A 19,101-nucleotide genomic window follows, 5' to 3' on the forward strand; every position below is an offset into this window, starting at 1 on the left:
GCTTGGAATGCACATTCAAGTGACCACTTCCAATAAAAAGTCTATCTAAATTTGTGTATTTGTGTGTTTTTGGCTTCCACTTCTAAACTCTTGAATTCATGCATTACTACACAAGTTTCTACCAACTTTTTTGGGCTCTACATGCAAAACGCAAGGCCATTGAACATGCGTTGTAAATTAAGCTAGGTTATTTTTCCTTGAAGTGATAGACATTGTATATGCACAGAGTTTTATCTTTCGCTATCTTGTTTTTCATGTTACCAGGCTCAGAAGTGCAAGTTCAAGTGACCACTTTCGATGACTAATCTATCTAAATGTGTGTATTTGTGCATTTTGGGCTTCCACGTTCAAAACTGTCACATTCAAGCATCGCTACATTAGTTTTTACAACAGTTTTCAGGCTCCACATTAAAAACATCTAGCCATTGAACATGTATTTAAAGTTAAACTAGGTTATCCTTCCTAGAAGTGATGGACATTGTATTTGCACAAATTTCTTGATACTTTTTGTTCACACAGTCTTCCATAATGCTTGTCATGTTACGTTAGCCTTGGAAGTGCACGGTCTCGTGACCCCTTTCGATGAAAAGTCTATCAAACCCTAGTACTATCTATTGGGCTCCAAATGACCCAGGCCTTACATTGACGTGTTGTCTATCCCTTGATTCATGTCTGCCACGGACACCAGTGAAAATCAAAAATCATTTAAAAAATAAATAAATAAATAAAAAGTGCAGCGCACTGTCCCACTCTCAACACCAACAAACATAGGATAGCACAAGGGCTAAACATGTGTATTTGTGTGTTTTGGCCTGGAGCCAGATTTGCAAGATGTGCACCACTTGGATATTTTACATCAAGACTCTTCTGGTATGAGGTTAGCGATAGTCCAGTGTGAACACCCTATCCTAAAAACATGTTCAAGAATCCGCATTCAGTGTCATCTTGAACACTTATCGCATGTCCAGTGACCCCAAGACATTCTTGTTCCTCCTTGGCTTTAAACGGCTGTAAATAAACTTCGACATCATTGACATACAACACAAGGATTCTGAATGTATACCTTTTTATGGGCTCCAACAATACCAACAATATTGAGTGTCCCCAACTCATTGTCTTTTGACATGCTTGCTGCTCCAATTAAATCAGGGCTCCCCAACCTCCGGGCCGCAAACTGGTCCGGTACCCTAACCCTTAACCCGTTACCAGACGCGCATATTACCAGACGTGGACCAGAACCAGTACCGCAAACCAATATCCAAATCAGACGTTTAACCAGTTTGTGGAACAGATTAGGGTTAAGGTACCAGGTCAGGGTTAGGGTGCCAGTACAAGCTGCATCTCGAGGACCAGTCCAACATAACACCCAGAACCTGGTTTTATTGGAACAGCCAGCACATAAAATAAATGACGAGTTTGGATTCGTGCGTCAAAAAGGGACGTGGAGGGATCCTTAGACAATGAACGTAGCTTTATGAACAAGTTTAACTGGGAATGCATTCCTGTGTTCTTTTGACAGAAACATCAACTCGGCAATTTCTGAGTCACTCTGGTAGATCCTGTTACCTTTCAACAAGCCGAGCAGCGCTCCCCCCAGGGCTAAAGCCAGGGAAACATACCCAAATAGAAGCATTTAGACAAAAGGAAAATAAAAACCTGAAACCAAAGACATCAAAAGTTTTGAAAAGGAAGAAAGCAGGCAGCAGTAAAAGCTCAAAGAACAGAGAATCACTTTGCGGAAAGGGAAAATTTTCAAGTGGGAGGGTATGAGAGTCCTCGACACAGTGGAAATCCTCGAGTTCATACCATGTTCCAATCAAAGTCCATTGACCTGGCAGCACTGTGACAAATTATCCCAGTGGCTCTACATATGACTCAATCAGCATGTTGGATAGCTTTCTGATGAGCAATATGTCTCCCCGTATATCAGCCAAATCACCTCCTGATGACTGCTTCAAGATGCAGTCTACACTTCTGTAAGTGAAGGGTGAAGGGACATCTTGAAATCAGCTCTTATGAAGGTACCTGTTGACTGAAGAGCACCTTTAGACCAGGTACTGCAGTTTGTTCCGGAACGATGAGAAAAGCCAAACAGACGGATGAGGCTGATATACGCCAGTGTCTTAAATGACAAGACACTCAAGATAACGACAAGAATATCTGAAAAAGAGAATGAAAGATGGAAAAATTACAGTATGATGTTAGCAGGGGTTATCTGTTCACACTAGAAGCAAACAATTTGTGTTTAACTCTTTAACACTCTTCAATCATTAATGAAATTAACAAAACTCCAATGGAATCTGAAGCAAAGAAAAGTGGATCTGTGCTGATATGCAACACTTTATAGCAGTATTGTGTTTACGCAGTTAAACCAACTGATTCAAATGCAAAAAAAGCAGCTTTGTGCCGATATGGATGTCACTTTTCCCCATTTCAGAATCAGTTGGAATTTTGCTAATATGCATAAATTTGCTGTATTTTGTTATTTCCTGTCGCCATCGGCAGCTTAGGTGTCAAAGAGTTAAAAACCTTGATTATTTAAAAAAGGAAATTAAAATAATTAAGCTGATTTCTAAAAATAATTTCAAAATATCTTTACCAGGGGTTTCAAACTAATTTTGGTTCAGGGGCCACATTCAACCAGTCTGATCTCAAGTGGTCCGGACCAGTAACCAATGGTCACCTTGATAGCATTGTTTTTATTTTGTTTTTTTTCTCAGTTAGAAAAAAAATGCCTCAATCAACCTCGTAGCCTAATCACTTCTAATTACCTTGGTTATTAGAATTATTTTTTCCTCTCTTGTTTTACCGATCTTGAGATTCCTTTGTTCCCCCTAGTGGCGGAATAGCACATTGCGGTCATTTCTTTAGAGAACCATAACTCACCTCAGGAACAGGCTTGAAAATTGATTTTTTTTTTTTTTTTAAACATGCTTGTAATTTTTTCTCTTCGTGACTTAGCCGGATAGAACCATCTGGCAGGCCGGATACGGCCCGAAGGCCGTACGTTTGACACCCATAGTCTCTGCAAACAAATTTGTTCTTTCATCTAATGCAAAACAAAATTAGTAAAGCCTTGATGAAATCTAATGAAAATAAGACACTTTTAATTCAAAAATTGTGAAAAACATTTGAAGTTTAAGGCTCCAATTAAATAAAAAGAACTCGTGGCCAAATGGTGTAAAAAGAATGGATGTCAAAGTAGACGGTGCCATATTAATTAAAAAAAAAAAGAAAAAAAACATTGATAGAAAAGTAAACTAATAAAAAAAAGGAGCGACTCCGCCCCAACCGTCTCGTTTTTGTCTTCTACAGACCTCCAGTAGGGGCCTTTAAGAAGTACGGGTTAAAACTGTTTAATGGGTCCATTTAATAATGGAACCTCTCAAAATATTTGATCAAACCGGACTGCTCAGTGGAAACGAGGCTCTGGTGGCCAACTGAACCAACTTGGTACCAATCCTGAGTAATTGGAATAGAAAGCCATCAAAATAACTGCTAGTTAGATCCCTAGTTTAAACCTCTGTCTAATGCCTATTGCATAATCTCTGCACAGAATAAGTAAAGGATGCCATCACTTCAAGCAGAAGTCCATCTGTTGCTGCTGTGGAGCACCTGTCACACAGGAGACACAAGCTGCTGGACACCTGATATGCTGCTGAAGGCAAGTGGATGGATTTTCTCTCGAGGAGCCATCAAACCCAGCAAAGCCCTGAACCATGAGTGAACATCTAAAGGCATACCTCTCCTCTGGTAATTGAATGTGCACTCTGAAGCAAAGCAGTAGGAATGCGTGTATACCTTGCTTGAGAGATTCTCCCAGGAGGTTGTCTATGGGGCGCTTCATTTAAGTTGCCCTCTGTCACATGGACAATCGGAAAGAAAGATGAAAGGTGGGAGGGTAGGGGGGGGACGCAGGAGGGTCGGCCGCTCTGCGATGGTTGCTTGTGATGGCTGGGCGACCCCTCACCCCTGCCAGAGGAATGCTGGGTAACGGATAAGCCATCTGCGATGCTGAAACTGAGAACTTTGGGCCCTGGGGCAGTGAAAACTTTACCCAACCTGCAAACACTCTTCCACCTCAAACGTTCATTTAAAATTCATTTCCCCATATCAAAAGTGAGGAATAAACCATAAAAAACATCATAAACAAATTTGTGATGTTTATGCGATTTCTATTTAAGCTTGTCTGCTGTAATGACATTTCCATCTGCCTTCAAAGCTGAGATCCAGCCATCCATTTATACATTTATAATTGGACATGTTGCACAAACCAGATTCCTGTGCTCAATGGAGCCTTTCATGGCACTCTAATCATATCAGACTCCACCAGACAACATCTATATTTACTTGTATCATGTCAGAGCAGGCCCAGAGCAAAACAAACTACTCTCACAATCCGCACGCCAGCAAACAACAAGAGCAGCAGGAGTCACAGAGTTCAGGACGGTGATCAGTTTACTGTCACCATCCCAATCCTGTGAATGAAAGCCACTTTTTTCTTTTCAAGCTGCAGCTCAAAAGAGTTGTAAAAAAGTTAAAAGAAATCCGTCTCTCGCCAAAGCACAAGTGAGTTGCCGTTGCCTTTCTTCTCTGCGTGGTAGCTGCCTAGCCTAATGCTCGGCGGAAAGGACATTAGGCTGTAATTGTTTCTGAGGGAGCGGCGGTCCAAGCGTGGCCTGCTGTTAACTACCATATAAAATGCCCACATATTCAGAACAGCTGGGAACTTCTAAGAAAACAAAAGTGAGACATAGATTTTCAACATTTGACTTCTTTTTTTTTTTTTCTTTTTGGGGCTGGAGTCACTTCTGCCTCTGCAGCTGCTTGGCCTTTTTAACCCCCCCTTAGTCATGTCAGCACATGTCCACTGTCAGGGAGCAGTGCCAAGAAAGATCACTGTTTTCAATTATATTGCAGTAATTGTGCATGATAAACATGAGTCGAAAAATGATAATTAGCTCTAAACAGCATATGGTAAGCAGGACCACGCTGTAAAGTGGATAATATCCCCAGAAAACCTCTCAGTTAACAAGCAAATATTCTGACCCACAGAATACAACTAATTATGAAGTCAGAATAAAGTTCATGATTATCTGATTCCAGTACCGTTGCAGCATATAGTCCCTTACAAAACTGTATTTTGTTTCAAGGTAATGTTTGCTATTGTGTCAGTTCATTGAGTTAAAAAAAAAGAAAATAAAAAAAAGGTGTTAATGTAAAAACACTTGAATTGTGCTAAAATATAATGTATGTGTAAAGAAAATTGAGTGAATTTATAAAGAAAAAAATAAGAATTTTCCTGGTACTGAAAGTAAAAAAAATGCCTTCTCCAAGCCAGAGTTTTATTTCATTATAAGCTTCTCCTGTTACCTGTGGTGGGCAGCTGTCTAAAAGCAGGGCTCTCCATGGATACAAAGGTAAGGTCAATCAAGGTCTCACGAATGCAATTGAGGTTGTCCAGGACTGGAAAGAGAAAGGGTGTCCAATCCCAGTCTTTGATGGCCGCTGTCCAACTTGTTTTACATCCACTGCTAACCTTGCTACTGCTGTGAATCACACAAAACCCAGGTATTGAGAACTAGGCAGGACATGGAGTTGGAAAAAAATACCAAACAGGACACTGGCCCTCGAGAACTGGACTGGACACTCCTGGTCTAGATAATTTAGGAGAGAAGTCTACCCTGTGGGGGTCTGCTCCACTCCTGGTCTAGGATCATGTAGGAGGGGAGTGTATCGTGTGGGGGTCTGCCCAAGTCCTTGTCTAGAATCATACGGGACAGGAGTGTATACCTGGGATCTGCTTCATTCCTGATCTACAATAATGTAGGAGAGGAGTGTACCCTATAGGGCTCTTCCCTACTCCTGGTCTAGAATCATTTTAGAGAGGAGTAGACCCCTTGGGGTCTACTCCAGTCCTGGAGTGAGAATATTTAGGAGAGAGGTGTACCCCATTGGGGTTTGCTCAACTCTCGAACTAAGACCATTTGGTAAAGGAGCTTACAGCCTGGGGGTCCGCCCTATCCCTGGTCAAGGATGACTTAGAAGGGAAGTGCACTCCCTTGGAGAGTGCTCTGCTAACAGGACATCATCCAGTTGCAGGAATGTGGGTAACTCACATGTAGAGTATGTTTAAGACTAGAGCCCAGCATCACTCAGACTGACTGAGGTACTTGGATAAGTGGTGAAACTTTTAAAAGAAAATACAGAAGGTCCAGATGCCACGACTCAACATGGTCCCGTAGAGGGATGGGAATCCTCATCAACATCATCTGACTACATGGCTGAAGAGCCACTACCTTATTTTTGAAAAATGGTGGGATTGGGTAGTCATTTTTTGTGGACCTCATAATTGGTAAGAGGTGTTATGTAAGCAGGTGTAGTGGTAGTCTTTAACCTGCTATTTCAGAAATGTAGTGATCTGCAGTTGTGATGGCAAAATGTCCCTGAATTTCCTTTCCCAACATCTGGTTTGACAAATTGTCCTACAACAGATTGGCGACCTGTTCAGGATGTACTCTGTCATCACCCAACAGTAGCTGGGTTGGCTCCAGCAGCTCCATGACCCCATAAGGGATTCAATGGGTTCCGAAAATAGTTGGATGGTTTGAATAATTAGCAATAGTGATGCACAGCTGTCTCAAATACAGAAGATTGCAGGTGGACAGCTTGTGAAAGTGGCCCGAATATTTCAGTTTTTTTAGGAAAGATGGATCGTGGCATGTTGTTGTTACAGTTGTCATCTCGCTCGTCATGCTGTGCTCACACCAGCCTCAGAAGTGCACGTTGTAGTGACCACTTTCAATGAAAAGTCAATGTAATCACGTGTACATGTGCGTTTGGGGCTTACATGTTCAAAACTTAAGTTCACTCATTGCTGCGCAAGTTTCAAGTCCATTTATACCCATGGCCATTGAATACACGCCAAAAAACTTTGACCACTGAGAGACTTTGATTTGGTAGTTTCTTATGGGAAGCATCCTTCAAAGTACCAACCGTTTGAAAATGAATCATGAAGGAGAAACTATTAACTGCGATTTGTGCCTGGCCAGAATTCTATGACACCTAGTCTTTTATATATTGTAATTGAGCTATGAACGAAAAAGCCTGGACCAAAATTTACTAGATTTGTACTGCTTCAACAATTCACTCCAAGCCTCTTCTAACTGTGAGTACATATGAGAGTATCGGGTAGGGACAGTGTAGTAGTGTGAACACCATCTACTAAAAGAGTCTTTGAGAGTGCCGGTTTAGCACTTTCTGGAATGTGAATCACATACCCAGTGTGTATGTAGCTTTAAATGGTTTGACTGTCCTCTGCCAAGGCTTGTCACTCAGGTGCCCATCTACTAATACTTCCTCTGAGAACATCACCTTCTGTGAAAACAAGATAATGAAGGCTTTAAGCAATGGCCTAACAATGGCTAAATAATGGGTTAAATGTTCCAATCATCCACAAGTGTAACTGAAAATGACTTACTGGAGGCAATTGTGGTGCAAAGGTAGAGCGGTCGACCTCAGATTTGACCTGATCGCAGTATCAGTTCCTGATGCCCATGAATTGAAGAGTCCTTGGGCAAGAAACTGAACCCCACCTTGCACCTGGTGGTTATACTGTAGGTTGGCGCCAGTATTTGGCAGCAGAGCCACCATCAATGTGTGAATGTGACTGTGACTGTAAAGCACTTTGGACCAACGTTTGATTAAAAATATTTAACCAAAGAATGGTTTGTAATGTAAGAAATGCAAAAGAAATGTGGCAGTTCTAAGGCTTCTCGCGTATACAACACACTAACACATTTTTTAACATACAAACCATAAGGTTATGGTAAAATAAATCTTTTGTAAAGAATCAAGACTCAAAAGAGACAATTCTTTACCAGCAGTTGAATCGAAAGAATTGGCTTCCGAGAAAGAATTGAAATGCCCATCACTAGTATACACCATTTACTGACAAGAGAAGCTTTTTCTAGTAGCACAAGCAGAGGCTAAATATTTGTGTTTTGAGGTGGTAAATGTGGTGCAACACGTTTTCTGTTAACAGCACAGCTCTCCTGTGTAAATGTGTAAAACTCCAGTGGTGTTTAACAAACTGACAGATTTTATCTATTGGAGCTTTGATGGTTTCCACATTCATTTTTTTAAGTATTAAATCTTTACATCATTCCCTTATACAATAGTCTTATTCATTGGAAACACCTGTTTGGTTGAACTCGCTCAGCCTGTTAATGCTTCTTCCAAGCCCATGTCTATCTTTAAGCGTCTTCAGTGCCAATACAATCAAACAGGAAGACACATATTTCCTGCCTTTGGTCCACATGGACCAAGAGAGGTACCATTCATGCTGAAGCCTTTACATTTTTTTCCCATCAACCTCCGACGCTCACTCATTTGTCTCTCTCATCCTCGCAGTTGTGTGTGAAGTGTGTGCGCCGGCTTTCACGGGGGAAAGCTAACTGCGTTTTGTGGGAGCTCTTGAGCTTTGCCTTGATCTAAATACAAAGCTCTGAGGTTCGTGTCGGTTCATGTTTGGCTTTCCGGCGCAGCTCAAAGAGCTAATAGCGTTTAACGGAAAGAAGAATCACAGTGTGACACGACGGACTGACTAATGCATTAGCCGGCGTGTTCGACAAAGCTAGGAACACGCACGTGGCGGTCATGTCGTGTTTTCCCCGGCGCCGTCCGTGTTACAACAGCGTTGGACTCGTCCCTTGTTTTGATGGCAGCCCGTGTCACGGTTGGTTCTCGTGTTGTTTTGATCCCCGCTGTCAGGGCCCAGTGAGCTCACACTGACACAGCTGGCTTGGGTGGAGCTGCTGGGGGTACATGGGGAGTTGAAGGACATGGATTTGTGCCAAAGCATTTCATACATAGCGCATATCTTACAAGTGCAGCTGAGAATTAGAGATAGAGGACCCCTCGCCCCTGTGCTGCCCACCCCACCATCTGCCCGCCTGGGGCTGGGGCCTCTGTGGCTTTGCTTCCATATTACCAGGCATGACAGCCCTGCCCTCAATCAACCCCTCACACAATCACCCACACACCTCTTTTTTTCTCTGAAACATGTCTATTGCTAATGTCAGCATAAATGAGAGATTACCGCCCTTTAGCAGAGGCAAAAGCAGAGGACAATATTTCCCTCTTTCTAATTTGCTCACACTCAAAGGGCCTTGCATGGCCAGCAAAGGTTAGGTCGTAGCACGGATGTATGCAAGCCAATGAGTGTCAGTGGGTGGTAACATGTCTTAGCAGAGGTTGTGGGGCCTCCACGTTGATATAATTAGAAACTTCCGTGCAGCGTTTGGAAGGGGGGCTAAGGCCAAAAAAAAAAAAAGTCAGTTTCCCCTCGCTTGTTTTCTTAACGCAATTTATCTCTCTTTTCTGGTGACACGATCGGGGAGTTAACCGCTGAGTCCATCTTTGTGTCTCGACTTGCTCCCGTTTGTCTCTGCTGGTGTAAATCTCACATCCTGTTCCCCAGCAGCCAAACAAAACAGCAAGACTCTTTAAAACACATGGAGGGGAATCCCACATATCAGCAAGCGGTGACTTTTGACTGCGTCTCCACTCCTGGCTGGACCAGAAGCTGATGAGACAGCAAAATCATTTAGAGGGCTTTACAGATGAAGTAAATGGTTCATATTTACTTCGTCTGCTATATTGCTGGCAGGCTTTATCAGTTATATCTACTAATGGTTCATTTTTATTCAAAGTTCATCAGTGAGCTGAGAATATAGGTTTAAATAATAATTAAATGTGAGCTAATGATGAAATGAGTGGAATTATAAATAACATGCTTTAATTTTTTTCTCCTCAATTTTACATAGTAGAGTCTGACTTTTTAACAGAGTATTAGGAGTAAGGTAAAATAATACATTATTGAGCATTTCGTTGTAAAATTATGAGTCATAATTAGTCATAATAGTCATAATTTTACAAGAATAAAGTCCTGATATAATGAGAAAAGTTGTAAATTTTTAAGAAAAAAAATAGTAATTTTTGAGAATAAAGTCACAACATTATGAGAAGTACCCAAAATTTTACAAGAATAAAGTTGTAAGATATGATAAAACTTTTGTAATTTTACAAGCATAAAGTTATTAAATTATGAGAAGATGAATTGTAATTTTACAAGAATAATTTGTAACTTTATGAGAAAAAGTTGTAACATTATAAGAAAAAGGTTGTAATTTTATGAGAATAAAGCTGTTAAAATATGAGAAAGAAGTTTTAATTTATGAGAATAAATTTGTAATTTTACAAGAATAAAGACATAAATTTATGAGAAAAAATGTGTAATTTTATTTGAATAGTTATAATAATTTGACAAAGAAGTTTTAATTTTACGAGAATAAAGTTGTAAAATTTTAAAAAGAAAGTTTTAATTTATGACAATAAAATCTTAACATTATGAGAAATAGGTTGCAATTCTCCAAGAATAAAGTCGTAGTATGAGAAAAAGTTGTAATTTTATAATAAAATTGCAAAATGAGAAATTTTTTTAGAATAAAATTATAGGTTAATTTCATAAATTATTAATTGAGAATTTATGAGATTAGAAATAAAGTTATGAAAAAAACAGCTTTTAACTAAGACAAATATAAATAACAACAAAACAGAACCAACATTGTGTTTTAGTATGAGAGACAAAGAGTGCATTGTAAGCATTTACGTCATCAATGGTTTTACAAATGAGGAAATTATACATTTTTATTGCATCAACATAATTTTATTTTAAGTATAAGGACAGTGAAAAGAGTTTGCGGGACACAGCGCCTCTACAGAAGAAGATTCTTGACCCAGAAAGAGTGGATTTCTGGTGGGAGCACCGTTTACGCCATAGGCAGTATAGTTGTAGAGGTCCAAATGCATTATGGCACATACTACATTCCTGTGATAAACTAAAGCCTTATGGCATGAATGACTCCATTGGTGGTTTTAGTTGGCACATATTGTGGATGGATGCTTACACTATTTAATTTTTTTGAAAAGCATCACTTTTTCCTTATAAAATTATGAATTTTGTCTCATAATTTTAATACTTTAAATAATTTTTGTTTTCTTTCATGGTGCCCCTAATACTTTAGACCTTCCTCGGCATGTGGACAGGTACTGGTACATTGGGTTACTTGGTGCCAGGCTGCAGATAAAAATACTTTACACACTATCAGGTGCAGTTAAAAGCCTTAAAGGGCCTATATCATGTAAAATCTTTTTTTTATTATTATTTTTTAAGTGTATTATAAGTTATATTTTTCATAAAAACAACCATAAAGTGGTATTTTTCTCCATTAGCATTCCTCTAAAACCCTTTGATCTGGGCACCAGCGCCTCCTACTTCACGAAAGCGAGAGAGAAAATGAGAACAGCCTCTTCCAGGAGCCGTCTGCGCTGCCAGGACCGCCCCCAGGATAACAAACACACCCACTTTCTCCACGGAATAAGTGGTGATCAACAAACACTTTCATTTTATATTCAAATTCATCTTTGCAAAGTTTGGATGTTGTTTGTTTAGGCGAAACGCAGACACGCTGCCGAGGCTGGATCAAGGATGAGGCCATGAAATGGGCGGAGTGAAAGGCGGAGCCTCAGAGATTGAGTTGTCTTACTTCCAGCTAGGAAAAGAGCTTACACAAATAACTCATATTTCATTTAAAAAATGTTCTTTAGTGTGCCAAAGGTAATATATCATATATATGGATATAGCTTACTCTGAAAGGCTAAAGAATAGCATAATATACTACAGGTCCTTTATTTTCATTTTTTTTAAACGACAGTGCAATTTAAAATCTGGATTCCCTTAAATATAGGTTAATTCTGTGTTTACTGATTTCGAAACAATTTTGAGGGATTCAAGGCACTCATTCAAAATGTCAGTTTCTTTCTTTTTTTTTTGAGTTGCAACCTGTAAACGGATCAACCTCAGTTTGACAACATGTGACTATAGCTTGAGCTAGCTATAGCTTAAGCTAGCCGTTCACTCAGTGTCAGTAATTCTACAACAGAACAATTGTTCTAACAAAGTATGAACTCTTAAATACACTGAAAAAACATCTGTTTTTTGTATTTCTACACAAGATGTGTTTTTGTATCTCAAATTACATTTCAAAGTTTAGCTAGCCAAACAAGAGTTGCTATTGCCATAGCAGCTAACAGTCGCCACCACCCACACTCAAACATTTGAAAGTGGGCGATATAAGAGTAACTTATCTTTTGTTTAGTGTTTTTATCTACTTTTTCTCAACAAACATGCATCGTATTTTCAATGCCGCAGGAAAATGGAGAGCCCGAGCTAGCAGCTGAGCGTGCTCCTAGTGATTTGCTCAAGTGCTATTTATTTTACCCAGATGCTGGCGATGTGAGGAGATCCAGCGCGGCGCCTTTCATCATCATGTGTAGGGCCTCTTACAGAGCGCCTTCCAGACAATCAGTGAACACACTGAGTGGGAGTAACCACTGCCAGTTAAAGAGAAATCCTACATTGAAGCATATTCTCCTTTGGAAGAAAACGCTGTTTAAAGAAGAGGAAGATATTCAGCGGACTGGGTGAAGATAATTTCATTATCTAAAGGTCACCCTTCATTTACCACAGCCTGTCTCTAGTTTTTTTTCTAGTACCTTTTTATATGGATCACATCTTCAAATGCCACACATAATAGCTGAAAAGCAGCTGAATATCCATTCCTATCTTCTAAAAATGCAGCACTTTTATTTATCTTTGAGGCTCCGACAAATATTTGCATCACTATTCTATATGTTTTCGATGGCTTTCTCTGATTAATATTTGAATTTTTGTCCGACAGTTGTAAAAATATCAGCCTCTGACTAGACAGCCCTGTTTCTCATTAAACTTTCATTTCACATGAGATGTTCTGCTTATTCAAATCACACTCCTACATGGCAGGGAAACCAAGATCCAAGTTGGGGAATCGCGCAATTTTCTTTTAAGTCATGAGCCTTTTAGAAGAGCAGTGATTTGGGAGAGGCCTCTTATAAATCATCGGTACAGTCTTTAAGATGTGGAGATACCTTACATTGGGTCGCCACCTCCTACATGAAAGCCCCTATGCATTTATAAATGACAGTTATTAGAAGGAACCTGTTGGCAGATCACAAAGAGAGAGAAAAAAAGAAAACTCTGTGCCTTTTATCCTCCTACTGGCTGCTATAAATAAAGGCAGGTCACTAAAGATAGGCTGAGTGACTCATACACCTTCTCCTGGCCTGCTTCCCCTCTGCTGGGGCTGTCAGAAAGGGCTTGGCACACACACTTTCCCACATATTAAAGCTTCTGAAGGTAGAAGGTCTGTTTTGATCAGCTGACATTAAAGATTTAATTTCCTTAAAGACCCACTTTCATAAAAATAGTGTTTTTAAAGTCTTCTTGTAGCATTTTCTGGTGATGGAGTACATATTTTAAGAAAATTAAGCTTAAAATTACATTTCCGAGTATTTCTTTATTCAACTGTTGTGAATCAGGAGCAGACGGATAAATGTTTGATAAAGATTGTATTTGTTATGTACAAAGTTCAATGTGGATGCATCCACTTGTAGACCACGTACGTCTTCGTCTTCGTCGTCCAAGCTGGCGTCTGGCTCAAAACTGTACTGTTGGAGAGCTTCAGTATTGCTCACCATTTTTGTTGCACTGGTGATGTTAGGTTGACGGTGTGAGGGACTGTAAGGTTGTGGGGAGCATGTAAACTGAGAGCTTTCAGTAATGGGAAGGGGGGTGGGGTTGCTCTGTCACAACAGTCCTCCCCATAGTTTTTTTGAAAATGCTGAAAAAAGGCCTCCTTCAATAAAAAATACTGTTTTTTGTGTTTTTTAGAGAAAAAAAGCTTAAATTTGCATTTTAAAGTATTGTATTTAAAAGATTGTATTTGTTACAGAGAAAATACTAAGCTCGCTATCTTGATGCAGAAACCTCTCATCCTCGAGAAGGGGGATGGGGTTACTCCATGACAATGGTCCCACCCACCACTCAAACAATTTTTTTTGCCTACTGCCACTCTGCAGAAACTATGTTCAAGAAAATGACACTTCTTTTACATCCATCCATCTTCCTTTGCTCATCCAGAACCAAATCGTGGGGGCAACAGTCTAACCAAAGTTGCCCTGTCCTCAGCCACTTCCTCCAGGTCTTCTGAGACGTTCCTAGTTCAGCCGAAAGATCTAGGCCCAATCCGAATTCTTCCCTTCGCCCTACCCCCACATTTTGCCCTCCAAATGCAGAGTTATGGAAAAATAGTGTCTCCGAATTTGGACGTCCCTTCTGCCAGATGACGTCATCAATAGTCGTCGGCTTCCAGTGCTCGAATATGAATAACAACACCGGTTTTATAACTTTAAAAAGGTCATGCTAAAACAAGAAGTCATTACTTACTTTTAAATGTAAACCTCTATGCTTCAGAGTGCACCCACATAAAAAAGTGCTTCTTCCGAAGCACGATGTGGTTTACCATCACTACAAAGGGCTCTGCTTTCCTCCGCTTGGAGGGTGAGATCTTAAAAAAATATATATATTTCGGACACCACTTACATTACAAATGCCCCAAGAAATGGAGGAGTAGGGAGAAGGGAAGAATTCAGATAGGTCTGTAGTCAGTGTTCTGGGTCTTTGCTAGGGCCTTCGCCTATTGGGACATGCCCTCCGTGAACCAAGACCTTAACACGGGGAAGGGGTTTCAGAGCTTGAGCGATCCCGGAAGCTAACCTGTCTGGAGTTTTTGCCCTTTGTAGGGTCTCCCATGGCAGATAGGTCCTGGGTTAACGAGTCAGACAAAGACTGGTTTAGAGGTTAAGTGGTTATGAGAAAAGGAAAAAAAAAAACCAAAGATTCTGTAATGTTGCCCTGGATTGGCATAACCAGGGTCCCACTCTGAAGCCTCCTTCAACAGGTTCAGCCCAAAGAAATGACCTGGGATCACTCTCCCATGGGTCCACCACCTGTAGGAGAGCTCAGAAGGGGTAGTTTGGAAAGTTGTGAAAGGCGTTTGCCTTGATAGCCCAAAACCCGGTGAATGAACTTGTCTTTATTTTTTTAATTTTGGCTTGAAACAACACAATCATAATCAAAAGACCACTGAGAACACTTTTACAATAGCTCAAAAGATGATCGAAGTGGGTCCTTAAGCATCATTTCATACTTTAATTTAGCTACTTAACTAGTTTAATCAAGGAAAGGACTATTTTGATCTTGATGATGAATGAAAGTCTAGCTTCAAACATACCAGAGTGAATATTTCCGCTCCACAGGAGCTGTCACTCAACCTTCCTGTCAGCTCTCGCCATCGCGACAGAAAAACCAGTCAAAGTGACAAGTGACTCAGAATTAATCACCTTGTCTGGTTTGGTTGACATGTCCACTCTTTGATTAATAATTACCTAACTGTCATAAGCCTCAAGGATTGAGTCATAATTCCAGAATAAGCTGTGACCAGCGACGGTCCGCTCCGGCTGTACAATTAGCTCATGGTTTGGTTGGGCTGTGAAAACAACGCCCCACCCCCCCATCTGTTGGGCTCCGGCACCGGCACACATGTAGAGTTTGTTTTATTGTACAACCTGAAATCAGGCTATGATTTGGCTGAAGTTAGGTAGAGTGTGTGCCCGCACACGTTCGCCTTTGCAACAGCCTGGCATCTGTCACAGCAGGAGGGAAGGGGGGGGAGTCAGGCGTTCACACAGAAACCACATAGGACACCCGGCAACACAAACTCGGCTCTGTTGTCTGCTGTGAGGGTAACCTTTTGACCTTTCTGACAGGTACAGGGAGGGATCTCAAAGAAAGAGGAGAAGCCTCAGAGCAGGTCGGAAGCGTGCCCTCTCCATAGGTAGCTGTCGAACCCCTCACGGCTCCGGGGCCTCTCCCAGGAAGCCATAACTCTCCTCTTAGGAAGTGAGGTGTGTCCACGCCGGCGTCTACATCTGTCCGGGTGAGGAGCAGGTGGGCAAGAGGTCAGACGAGAGTAAGATACCTCTACCATGTTTTATGTATGATGTGTGGCATGTGTTTGAATATTTACATGTGTCTGAAGGTGATGCAAATGGAGGGAAAAATGGGACAAGGTTAAGAGAGCCATGCTTCCTTTGTCAACAAAGACTTTCTGTAAACAGCTGAGCATGACGCAATGTTCAAAGCCGAACCAGTAACACCAAAAGATTCGCATATATTAGCATTTTAAAAGTCAGCACTCACTTTTTGGACTAAACACCTCATTAATTACTTTTATCTATTATTTTTTCATTTGAAGATGACAAGTTAATGATTTTTTGGGTAATTTTTTTCACATCCTTTTAACAACAGGTCTGACCTTCATTTATTCCAACACTTACTTTGACTCTTTTTAATCGCTGATTTGTCTTAATCCACCCCTTGATTGTAGAAAAAGAAATAACATGTTGAAAAGTGTATAAATGATCGCCCCCCACCAAGTGGAGCTAAAAGCTTTTTGAGGTGATCCTCGTGAACTCTCCGAACACTTCCAAGCATATAATTAAAAGGTAGCGTCTAATTTTCGATGAGGAGTAAATTAGCACTCGGGCTTCATTGTTAAGTCGTGGCTGGTGGCACGCAGCCTGGGGAGATGGATTGAATGGATCAGAGAGGGTTGGACAGTCGCTGGATAATTTTGACAATAGGGTTCGGGGGGTATCATCCATCACTCAAGAGCTTACAGGAAAGTTTTGACAGGTAGAGGTCACGGCAATGTGGCAGGAGCCAACAGAGATGGATGCCTTTAATTTGGGTAATGAAGAGTTAACCATCTTGGGGGAGCAAGAGAAGCGTTAAATGGGAGAGCTATTCAACATTTAAAAAAAAAGTCTTATTTAATTCCTCCAGCCCTAATGAAAGACATGGAAACACAATCCTTGATTGACAATGAGGCCCCCTCTGTAATTCCCTGTAGACAGTTCACTTAAGTTCCCTCCCTTGTTAATCTCAAATATAATGAATTGCAAAACTAAGGTTAAACGTGGCACCATGAATTCATTATCACTAATACATTAGTCCGTGAGATGATTTACAGTGCGGTCTATCTCCTATTTTCATTAGCGGTGAATAACTTTGATTGGGTTTGATCTGCTCATCGTCATCATTAATCTCTCTTGTTGGTCATTGTTCTCCTTCATATCTGACCTCTTCGCTCAAAAATGAAAGAAAGAATGAAAAGGTGCCTCGGCAGACAGCCTCCCCCCTGAAAATATTGTTCTACCTTCCGGTGCTAGTACAGGACCTCCCCTTTATCGCTTCCTCTGAAAACATATTCATCCAGAGCTGCCATTCAACTTCATCCTTGACCCTGGATCTATTGTTGCTTGACTTAATGGCAGTGCTCTTGCAGAGATAACAGTTAATGCTCTCCTCTTGCAGCAGAATACACGTACAAAGACAATCTCCCTGGAACTCCGACTGCATGCTAAGCTCATATTTACTTGGCTCTTCTAAACGCCCATGTTGGTGTATCATTCATTAAAGAACGCACCAAAGTTGACCAAGTAAAGCCATCAGCCAGCCAGTGTGACAGGAAGTCATGTGCTGCTAATCATAGCTTTTAAAGCTGCAGCCGTGGCTACTTGAGGTGACGTGTACAGTCTAGCTTCCCCCTAAAATGTGTCAAGCTAGCAGAGATTAGCATTGATCAGAATATCTAGCCAAAGTGACAGGAGGGTCATGTGCTCCTAATGATAGTTTTTAACGCTTTTGCTGAAACTGATTGGTGTGATTTATACAGTCTAGCACCCCCTTAATATGTCAAGCTAGCAGAGATCAGCCACAATTAGAGTGGCTTTACTGCTGTTAGTATGTAGCAAGTAAATTTTACTCTTGTTGTAACATGCTAAAATGCTAAAAAGCTAACAATGTAGTCCCTGGTTGGATTCTTAGGCTTAAGTGCTATAAAATCCCATTATGGTCTTGCTACAAAACAACTTCTTGCAAATTTGTGCATTTCTCTAAGTACGGTCACGAGCCCTTAGTGATTTCTTCTAAAGCTGCTGCTGTGGCTACTTGTGATGATGCATACAGCCTAGCATCCCATAAAACATGTCAAGCTAGTAGATTAGCCACAATTGGGGTAATGCTCTACAACTTCCAGTATACGACAAGTAAATTTTATGTTTTTGCTGATGTTGTAACATGCTAATGGTAGAACGAGGCTAAATCCAAATTCTTTCCCCACTGCTTCTCCCTACCCCCTACATTAAGCCCTCCAAACAGAGTGTTATGGATAAGTCTTCAGATTTGGATGTTATTCCCACTTGATGTGTCATCAATAGCATCCAATGGTCTGAAAATAGATAACATTGGTTTGTAACTTTATAAAGTCATGCTAAAATAAAAAGTCATAACTTACATTTAAATGTAAACTTCTCTGCTTGAGAGCACACCCATACAAAGACATGTGTTTCTCCTTCTTGTCATGAGTCCCTACTCAAGACTGATTACCTGGTTCAGGTGTGTCCAACCAATAAGAACATGCCAGAGCAGGGTATGTTGGAAAACATGCAGGAAGGTGGCCCCTGCTGTAGAGGTAGGGGCATAATTTGGATTCAGCCCTAAAAGGCAAACAAAACAGTTTCTTGGTTTATTGGTAATTGTTAGCATCCATGCTAGCTTTCTTTATACACATAATTTTCATAAATATTTGTAGATTTCTCCAAGTAAAGCCAGAGTGACAGGAAGGTCATGTGCTCCTAATGATAGCTTTTAAAACTTTAACCTCTGCTAATTGGGGTGATGTGTACAGTCTAGCGTCCCCTCAAGACATGTCAAGCTAGCAGAGATTAGCCACAATTAGGGTAGCGCTCTTGTGGTGCTGCTTGGAAACCTCAAGGTATTTACTTACAAGGGTCAGATTCATCCAGTGATGGACAGACAGGAGTCCAACGAGTCTGGATTTATCAAGACAGGTAGTTTGCCTGCAAATCCAGGCAACTTTACGAGTGCAGCTTTGCATGCTACACATCACCAGATGTGGCTTTTAAGCAGCTCCACTGCTTCAGACAGCTAATGTAAGATTTAGGCAGTCAGCTTGTTATATAAAAATACTTCAAAAATAATGCCTCAGGATATTTTTCACATTTCTTTTTAAAGAA

This window comes from Oryzias melastigma, linkage group LG22, assembly GCF_002922805.2.
Source record: "Oryzias melastigma strain HK-1 linkage group LG22, ASM292280v2, whole genome shotgun sequence".
Taxonomy (NCBI): domain Eukaryota; kingdom Metazoa; phylum Chordata; class Actinopteri; order Beloniformes; family Adrianichthyidae; genus Oryzias; species Oryzias melastigma.